Source organism: Diadema setosum, chromosome 13 (assembly GCF_964275005.1).
Source record: "Diadema setosum chromosome 13, eeDiaSeto1, whole genome shotgun sequence".
Taxonomy (NCBI): domain Eukaryota; kingdom Metazoa; phylum Echinodermata; class Echinoidea; order Diadematoida; family Diadematidae; genus Diadema; species Diadema setosum.
In genome coordinates this window covers 1-10,477 of record NC_092697.1, presented here as the reverse complement: position 1 = coordinate 10,477, position 10,477 = coordinate 1, and positions in this window count along the sequence as shown.

The window sequence follows — 10,477 nt, the reverse complement described above, 5'->3', positions numbered from 1 at the left end:
TAAGTTTCTTGAGTGATGGCAGTGACCTCAAATACAACTGTTATGTTTGGGTTAGTTATGTAGACTAGCAAATATGGCCATTATCTCGACACTCGAGGAAAACAAGGCCCACGAGACTGATATACAGAGTGTTTAATCTATTCAGTGTAAGTCTCATAGATCTTTTCCCCCATTTGTTGGACTCATTTTGGGACTGGTTTGCCTAAGTGTCAAGCTCATGGGCAATATTTGCATAGTTTCCAGCTGGTGGGCCTGTATTGGCCAGTGTAAAGCTGGTGGGTTGTTACAGTATGACTGCGATGAATGACTCATGGTCCTGGAGTATACAGTCCACAGCTGCGACATCATGGACCATCTTGAAAACTTCGACATACTGTGAGGCCCAACATGCATTCCACATGAAGCAATCCTGTGTATTGCAACTAGCTATTGCCATCCGAGACCTACCCAGGGAATAGATAAGCATTCATGGCAAACCATGGAGAAAGCGGATTGTGCAAAATATTTTGGAGTTCCAATAGGAGGCTCAGCTGGAATCAAATCGCCACAGCAGCTTAAAAAGGTTATACTTCAACTAAAGACTCTCTCCAGACGAAGATACGAGTATCATAAAGTTCAGGTGTTTTGCTACTCCATGCCGCTCAGGACTGTCCTGGAAAATGCATGCATCATCTGGGATCCATTCACCCAGGTGAAACATCATGAAGTTTGGAATGATCCAGAGAAGATATGCACTCTTTAGCTGCAATGACCATCATATGCAAAACAAGCAGTGTTACAGCCACACTTGAAAAACAAAACAAAGCAAAACAAAACAAAACTACAATGGCAATCCCTGTAAGAAAGTACAGCTCAGGCAAATTCAGCGATGATGTTCTGCATCAAGAACCCCACAATATCCACTCCGCAGGAAGTTGTGGCTCTATTGCTGCATTCTTCAAAAAGGGCAAATGACCAAAAATGTCAGGCATCATTTGCAAGAACACAAAGTAGGCCTACTCCCAAAAAAGGTGGCGGCTACTCTCGGCCACTGTCTCTTGTATCTCTTTGAAACACTTCAGGAGAGAGATACTCAATATTCAGCTCTGTTATTAAAGATACATATGTCTCTCTTTTTGTTTTTGCATTTGTTTGTTGTTTTTTGCTTCATATAGCTCTTTGGATACCTGCTTTAACCAATTAAGAAAAGGCTCCATGGCAGAATATTACAAGATTACACAGTATAATGAAGAAGAAGAAGAAGAAGAAGAAGGAGAATAGGAAACGAGATCTGCTGTCAATGATGCAGAGCCAATACCAATTAGTTCCATGGCAGATCTTAGTTGGCACTGCAAAGGTTTGGATGTCTCTCTCTGTTGACAAAGGATATTCTAAAGCTCCAAGTAAGTCCATGGGGTGGTTCACATTGTCTGGGCATAGAGGGTTGGGTTGGTTATATGAGGATATGATGCTTTGTTATAACAATTAGGTCTGAGATATCTATTTTTTATGTTTGTTTTGACCATCCCGCATGGATCTCCAACGAAAAGGAATGATAATGTGTTAGACCCAGCCGCCACCGTGTTTTTTCAATAGATTTTGATATTACAGTGTAGTTGAGAAAAAAAGTAACCGCTCATTGTCCTAGATGGAAGTCAAAATTGAACTGTGTGTGGAATACTCTGCATACAATTTTGGACACACACACACAAAATGCATTTTTTAAAATATAATTATTATTTCATAAGCAGCAGGCCATTACAAACCAATGAGACCAGACATCAATATTCTTACATTTTGATGCATATCTTTCAATATCCTCCAGAGGTCAGAGGATCATCGCTAATGTTCATGTGAAATGAGTACACGCCTTATGAATTGCTCACTTTTATTGCTATAGAAATACACAATATATGCATCATGTCAATCATTAAATATTGTATCAGTTTCATTTTCAGTCTTGGATTATTTTTTCTATGTACAAATAAAATCGTGGCAAAGTAAACAACTTTCACATCAAAATATAAACGAGAATACTAAAAAAGAAATAGATGTAATAACGTGCAAGGCAAATACCAGGCCTACATCATCTTAAGGTATACAGGTGAAGGAAATCACCTATTGATAAACAATTTACTTGACTGGGATAGCGACCAGTGAACAATATTGTTTCTTAAAACTCTCTCTTCTTTTCAACAAGTGGAATAAAACACATGCACATACCGGGGCATTAGTTTGGAAGAGGGGTGGGGTGGTGGCAGGGATAGTTGACCCCCACCCCATTAAATTCTGAGATGTGGACTATGTTTTGTTGTTGTTAGTTTTTGTTGTTGTTTTTTGTTTTTTGCTTTTTAGACAGAAAACTGCCCAAGTTTTTCACTTTAAGTGTGCATCGGATTGTTAAAATTTAATTCTGAAATGCAAAATCTCCCTTCTGTGAGAGGGGATATCTCCTTTCGATAGACTCCTTCCCCCTGCTTGGTTCCTTCCACAGATATAACATACTTTGGGGAATGATAATTTCCCTTATTCTATGATAAATGTTTTTAAGAGATATTTTTATTTGAATTCCAAAGATGAAAAGGCTTTCCTATATAATGCACGATTGTTCATTTTGGAGGGCAAGAGGCATTTGCCCCGCCTCCCGAGAAAATATGGGAGGGGGAATGGTGGGGACATAAAACTTTGCCTCCAAGTATTTCATGAGATTGAGATTTTTTTTCTTCACTTTGACAGAAAATGAATTTTCACTGAACATTTTAGCTATAGTATGCACCAGATTAAAAGGCAGAATCTCCTTTGCATACCCCCTCCCCCACACTATCTTTCGTTATGTCCCCTTCCATATACGCTCAGTGCTTTTGTCCCATTTTTGTTCTATATCATCACAAAGTATGTACTAGATCTTTAATTTCAGTTCCGACATATTAAAGAAAATCCCTCTTGTTGGAGGGGGTAGTGTATCTTTCAATTAACAATCCCTCCTCGGTTTCTACCGTTAGATTTGGTACACTCCTTTTATTGATAATTTCCCAAATATTCCATCATAAATGTGTATACTAGATTTTTTTTTTACATTTCTATTCTTACTGCAAAGGCTCCCTCGCATGGGAAGGATTGGGGGACAGCCCCTTTCATACCCTCCTCTCGCTGTATCAACCTCTCCTCCATGCATTGATTATGGCTACACATTTGGGTATGGACTTTTTTTTTTTTCAAAATGGTAGTTCAACCAAGAGTGGCACGAGATCATTGAATTGCAAACAAAAGAATGCAAAAGCTCCATAATGTGGGAGGGGGATACCTCCACCCACATCCTTCTGTGGATTGGTCTTCCTCCATAGATGGCTGACTTACTACACCTTTTTGATACAAATTTCGAGGTATTCCTTCAAAAGTGCCTGTGTGCCAGGTCGTTGAATCTCATTTCTCAAAATACAAGAGCTCTGTCGAATGGGAGTGGAATACCCTACCCTCGCCAACGCTGTGCTTGCTGGGTTCCCATCCATATAGACTTGGTACACCTTGGTGATCCATAATTTTCCAAAATATTCCCCAAAACGTATGCATCAGATTTTGTTGATGAAAGTTATCATTCATCCAGTCGATGTAGATTTGAGACGAATTATGAATCGAAGAACTGGAATTTAACTTACGTTTTTGGCAACGTTTCGCTGATTAATCACAATCAGCTTCATCTGGCATCCTTCCAGAAGAAGGCTGGTCGTTATATACGTGAAGCTGTGTAGGAACGTCACGCAAGGGTGCACTACCCGTGCGTGACAGACGACTTGGAATCTCACGGACTGCCCGGTCCCACGTGGTCCCACGTGGTCCCACGTGGAACACCACGTGGTCCCACGTGGTACAAGATCCAACCGAAAGAGCCAAAGAAAAGAGTGACACCAAACAGGCACTAACTAGATGTGGATATCCGGATTGGTCGTTCTCCAAAGCCGAGAGTCCCAAGCGAACTGGCAATAAATCCGCCCAAAGAAGTGGCACTAGCTCCATTCACACAAGGGAAATCACCATCACCATCCCATACATATATGATCTTTCTGAAAAGATTAAAAGAGTCTTTGGAAAGCATGGAATCTCCACCGCCTTTAAACCCCACAACTCGCTACGGAAAAAGCTGGTACATGTGAAGGACAAGATTTCAAAAGAAAAACAGAGGAATCTGGTATACGGGGTGAGGTGTGAACAGGAAGACTGTCAGGACTTTTACATCGGGGAAACCCAACAATCCCTCAAAGCCCGTATGAGCCAACACAGAAGGCCCAGCAGTGTGGATTTCAACCCTGACTCAGCGGTATACACACATCTAAAAGAGAAAGGCCACTCATTTAACACAAAAGACGTGGTCATTCTAGACAGGGAAGCCAATTGTTTCAAGCGCGGTGTTAAAGAGGCCATTTGGGAACGAGTGGAGGAACCTAAACTGAACAAGAAGGGGGGCTTACGGTTCAACTTGTCACATACGTGGGACCGGGCAGTCCGTGAGATTCCAAGCCGTCTGTCACGCACGGGTAATGCACCCTTGCGTGACGTTCCTACACAGCTTCACGTATATAACGACCAGCCTTCTTCTGGAAGGATGCCAGATGAAGCTGATTGTAATTAATCAGCGAAACGTTGCCAAAAACGTAAGTTAAATTCCAGTTCTTCGATTCAAAATTCGTCTCAAATATGCATCAGATTCTTTAAAAAAAAAAACAAAAAAAACTTCGTCTTTGGGAGGAGGGTAGGTGAGATGCGCCCACACCCCATCAACTTCCGTATAAGTGATGACGCACACATTAAACAAGAGCTACACTGAATCACTGATTTCAGGTCTAAACCTGCAAAAAATCCAATCCCCCACCCACATCCTCCGGCCCCCTCCCCCTCCGCTTCATTCCTTTGCACCATGAACTTATGCTTTTACATATTTTCCAAGTTCCCCCCCACGTGAAAACAGATCGACACCCCTTGCTCTGTGCACATACCCGACTTAGATAATTACCTGAAAAGTTCTGCGGAATGAGTAGCCACTTTTTTGGTAACAGAAATGCATGGTTTGTAAGCCCTACATTATAAACAATTATTAACTATTAACTATCGCAATATCAATATTAACATCCTCGCATTTCATTCGAGGTATTTGACCTTGTGTGATTTTCATAGGTGAACGGTAATGGCTCGTTAATAAACAGGGCCTACGAGTGCTCTCTAAAACATCATCATGTTTACCATTGATGATGCCAAACTATTCTGATACTTTGAGGTCATTGACCTCTCGAGATCATCAGAGGTCAAAGGCAGAAACTCGTCTGTGTGCCTTGGAATATGAAGACGATGTCATTGTACACAGATATGCTTGTTTTGTACATCCTTACCATGTTTGACCTTTCACCAATGATGTCATACTTCAATATTCTGATATTCTGAGGTCATTAACCTCTCAAGGTCATCAGAGGTCAAAGGTAGAAACCTGTCTGCTCTTTAGAATATGAAGACAATCTCATTGTAAGACAGATATGCTTGTTTTGTACATCTTAACAATGGTTACCATTAACCAATGACATCACAGATCAATAAAATATTTTGAGGTCATTGACCTCCAAAGGTCATCAGAGGTCAAAGGTTAAAACCTGTCAATGCTCTGTGGAATCAGAAAATGGTTTCCCTGAAGTATAGATGCATGTTTAGTGAATCATAACCACATATATCATTCACAAATGTCTAAAAACATCGATATTTTGATATTTAAAGTTCATTGACCTCTGGAGGTCATCAGAGGTCAAAGGTAAAAACCTGTAAGTGCTCTGTTGAATCTGGAAATGATTTCTCTGTGGTATAAATGCATGTTTAGTGCAACATAACCACATATATCATTTGCAAATGTCTAAAAACATCGATTTTCTGATATCTAAAGTACATTGACCTCTGGAGGTCATCAGAGGTCAAATCAGACTTACCTTCCGATCTTAAAATAAATCTTATGGTATGTACTAACACTGGTGAAAGTTTCATGCTTTAGTCAAATTTTGCACAATTCACATGATTTTGAGGGCTAATCTGCTCTACTAATAGGCTTAGTACATTATGTACAAAGCCTATGGGATTTTCGGACTTTGAATTTTTTTGCACCCTTGCATAGGAATTTTACATGGGGTTAGGGTTAGGGGTTAGGGTTTGGGTTAGGGTTAGGGTTTAAGGGTTAGGGTTAGGGTTAGCGGTTAGGGTTAGGGTTAGGGTTAGGGTTAGAGTTAGGGCATTTGCAAAGTATGAAAAGTGCTAGTTAAGATCCCAAATTTTATGTATAGGTAGTACACCTGCTAGTTAGTAAATTCCCAAAATTTTGGACCTTAACTCCTATAACTTTTTTTTTTTGGCGCCATTTTGAATTTTTTTTTGGAAAAATTTTCAAAGTATTTTTTCAAAGAAAATTCTTTTAAAAAAATGCTTAGAATTGTCTGAAACGTGTAAAAAACACATTTTGGGGAAAAAAAATTTTCCACAGGTTTTGTACACAATTTTATTTTGTCGGAAAACCCCATAGGCTTAGTACATATGTACAAAGCCTATGGGTTAGGGTTGGGTTAGGGTTAGGGTTAGGGTTAGGGTTAGGGTTTAGGGGTTATGGTTAGGGTTAGGATTAGGGTTAGGGTTAGGGTTTAGGGTTAGGGTTTAGGGTTTAGGGTTTAGGGTTAGGGTTAGGGTTAGGGTTAGGGTTAGAGTTAGGGCATTTGCCAAGTATGAAAAGTGCTAGTTAAGATCCCAAATTTTGTGTAAAGGTAGTACACCTGCTAGTTAGTAAATTCCCAAAATTTTGGACCTTAACTCCTATAAATTTTTTTTGGCGCCATTTTGAATTTTTTTTTGGAAAAATTTTCAAAGTATTTTTTCAAAGAAAATTCTTTTTAAAAAAATGCTTAGAATTGTCTGAAACGTGTAAAAAACACATTTTGGGGAAAAAATTTTCCATAGGTTTTGTACACAATTTTATTTTGTCGGAAAACCCCATAGGCTTAGTACATATGTACAAAGCCTATGGGTTAGGGTTAGGGTTAGGGTTAGGGTTAGGGTTAGGGTTAGGGTTAGGGTTAGGGTTAGGGTTAGGGTTAGGGTTAGGGTTAGGGTTAGGGTTAGGGTTAGGGTTAGGGTTAGGGTTAGGGTTAGGGTTAGGGTTAGGGTTAGGGTTAGGGTTAGGGTTAGGGTTAGGGTTAGGGTTAGGGTTAGGGTTAGGGTTAGGGTTAGGGTTAGGGTTAGGGTTAGGGTTAGGGTTAGGGTTAGGGTTAGGGTTAGGGTTAGGGTTAGGGTTAGGGTTAGGGTTAGGGTTAGGGTTAGGGTTAGGGTTAGGGTTAGGGTTAGGGTTAGGGTTAGGGTTAGGGTTAGGGTTAGGGTTAGGGTTAGGGTTAGGGTTAGGGTTAGGGTTAGGGTTAGGGTTAGGGTTAGGGTTAGGGTTAGGGTTAGGGTTAGGGTTAGGGTTAGGGTTAGGGTTAGGGTTAGGGTTAGGGTTAGGGTTAGGGTTAGGGTTAGGGTTAGGGTTAGGGTTAGAGTTAGGGCATTTGCCAAGTATGAAAAGTGCTAGTTAAGATCCCAAATTTTGTGTAAAGGTAGTACACCTGCTAGTTAGTAAATTCCCAAAATTTTGGACCTTAACTCCTATAAATTTTTTTTGGCGCCATTTTGAATTTTTTTTTGGAAAAATTTTCAAAGTATTTTTTCAAAGAAAATTCTTTTTAAAAAAATGCTTAGAATTGTCTGAAACGTGTAAAAAACACATTTTGGGGAAAAAATTTTCCATAGGTTTTGTACACAATTTTATTTTGTCGGAAAACCCCATAGGCTTAGTACATATGTACAAAGCCTATGGGTTAGGGTTAGGGTTAGGGTTAGGGTTAGGGTTAGGGTTAGGGTTAGGGTTAGGGTTAGGGTTAGGGTTAGGGTTAGGGTTAGGGTTAGGGTTAGGGTTAGGGTTAGGGTTAGGGTTAGGGTTAGGGTTAGGGTTAGGGTTAGGGTTAGGGTTAGGGTTAGGGTTAGGGTTAGGGTTAGGGTTAGGGTTAGGGTTAGGGTTAGGGTTAGGGTTAGGGTTAGGGTTAGGGTTAGGGTTAGGGTTAGGGTTAGGGTTAGGGTTAGGGTTAGGGTTAGGGTTAGGGTTAGGGTTAGGGTTAGGGTTAGGGTTAGGGTTAGGGTTAGGGTTAGGGTTAGGGTTAGGGTTAGGGTTAGGGTTAGGGTTAGGGTTAGGGTTAGGGTTAGGGTTAGGGTTAGGGTTAGGGTTAGGGTTAGGGTTAGGGTTAGGGTTAGGGTTAGGGTTAGGGTTAGGGTTAGGGTTAGGGTTAGGGTTAGGGTTAGGGTTAGGGTTAGGGTTAGGGTTAGGGTTAGGGTTAGGGTTAGGGTTAGGGTTAGGGTTAGGGTTAGGGTTAGGGTTAGGGTTAGGGTTAGGGTTAGGGTTAGGGTTAGGGTTAGGGTTAGGGTTAGGGTTAGGGTTAGGGTTAGGGTTAGGGTTAGGGTTAGGGTTAGGGTTAGGGTTAGGGTTAGGGTTAGGGTTAGGGTTAGGGTTAGGGTTAGGGTTAGGGTTAGGGTTAGGGTTAGGGTTAGGGTTAGGGTTAGGGTTAGGGTTAGGGTTAGGGTTAGGGTTAGGGTTAGGGTTAGGGTTAGGGTTAGGGTTAGGGTTAGGGTTAGGGTTAGGGTTAGGGTTAGGGTTAGGGTTAGGGTTAGGGTTAGGGTTAGGGTTAGGGTTAGGGTTAGGGTTAGGGTTAGGGTTAGGGTTAGGGTTAGGGTTAGGGTTAGGGTTAGGGTTAGGGTTAGGGTTAGGGTTAGGGTTAGGGTTAGGGTTAGGGTTAGGGTTAGGGTTAGGGTTAGGGTTAGGGTTAGGGTTAGGGTTAGGGTTAGGGTTAGGGTTAGGGTTAGGGTTAGGGTTAGGGTTAGGGTTAGGGTTAGGGTTAGGGTTAGGGTTAGGGTTAGGGTTAGGGTTAGGGTTAGGGTTAGGGTTAGGGTTAGGGTTAGGGTTAGGGTTAGGGTTAGGGTTAGGGTTAGGGTTAGGGTTAGGGTTAGGGTTAGGGTTAGGGTTAGGGTTAGGGTTAGGGTTAGGGTTAGGGTTAGGGTTAGGGTTAGGGTTAGGGTTAGGGTTAGGGTTAGGGTTAGGGTTAGGGTTAGGGTTAGGGTTAGGGTTAGGGTTAGGGTTAGGGTTAGGGTTAGGGTTAGGGTTAGGGTTAGGGTTAGGGTTAGGGTTAGGGTTAGGGTTAGGGTTAGGGTTAGGGTTAGGGTTAGGGTTAGGGTTAGGGTTAGGTTAGGGTTAGGGTTAGGGTTAGGGTTAGGGTTAGGGTTAGGGTTAGGGTTAGGGTTAGGGTTAGGGTTAGGGTTAGGGTTAGGGTTAGGGTTAGGGTTAGGGTTAGGGTTAGGGTTAGGGTTAGGGTTAGGGTTAGGGTTAGGGTTAGGGTTAGGGTTAGGGTTAGGGTTAGGTTAGGGTTAGGGTTAGGGTTAGGGTTAGGGTTAGGGTTAGGGTTAGGGTTAGGGTTAGGGTTAGGGTTAGGGTTAGGGTTAGGGTTAGGGTTAGGGTTAGGGTTAGGGTTAGGGTTAGGGTTAGGGTTAGGGTTAGGGTTAGGGTTAGGGTTAGGGTTAGGGTTAGGGTTAGGGTTAGGGTTAGGGTTAGGGTTAGGGTTAGGGTTAGGTTAGGGTTAGGGTTAGGGTTAGGGTTAGGGTTAGGGTTAGGGTTAGGGTTAGGGTTAGGGTTAGGGTTAGGGTTAGGGTTAGGGTTAGGGTTAGGGTTAGGGTTAGGGTTAGGGTTAGGGTTAGGGTTAGGGTTAGGGTTAGGTTAGGGTTAGGGTTAGGGTTAGGGTTAGGGTTAGGGTTAGGGTTAGGGTTAGGGTTAGGGTTAGGGTTAGGGTTAGGGTTAGGGTTAGGGTTAGGGTTAGGGTTAGGGTTAGGGTTAGGGTTAGGGTTAGGGTTAGGGTTAGGGTTAGGGTTAGGGTTAGGGTTAGGGTTAGGGTTAGGGTTAGGGTTAGGGTTAGGGTTAGGGTTAGGGTTAGGGTTAGGGTTAGGGTTAGGGTTAGGGTTAGGGTTAGGGTTAGGGTTAGGGTTAGGGTTAGGGTTAGGGTTAGGGTTAGGGTTAGGGTTAGGGTTAGGGTTAGGGTTAGGGTTAGGGTTAGGGTTAGGGTTAGGTTAGGGTTAGGGTTAGGGTTAGGGTTAGGGTTAGGGTTAGGGTTAGGGTTAGGGTTAGGGTTAGGGTTAGGGTTAGGGTTAGGGTTAGGGTTAGGGTTAGGGTTAGGGTTAGGGTTAGGGTTAGGGGTTAGGGTTAGGGTTAGGGTTAGGTTAGGTTAGGGTTAGGGTTAGGGTTAGGGTTAGGGTTAGGGTTAGGGTAGGGTTAGGGTTAGGGTTAGGGTTAGGGTTAGGGTTAGGGTTAGGGTTAGGGTTAGGGTTAGGGTTAGGGTTAGGGTTAGGGTTAGGGTTAGGGTTAGGGTTAGGGGTTAGGGGTTAGGGTTAGGGTTAGGGTTAGGGTTAGGGTTAG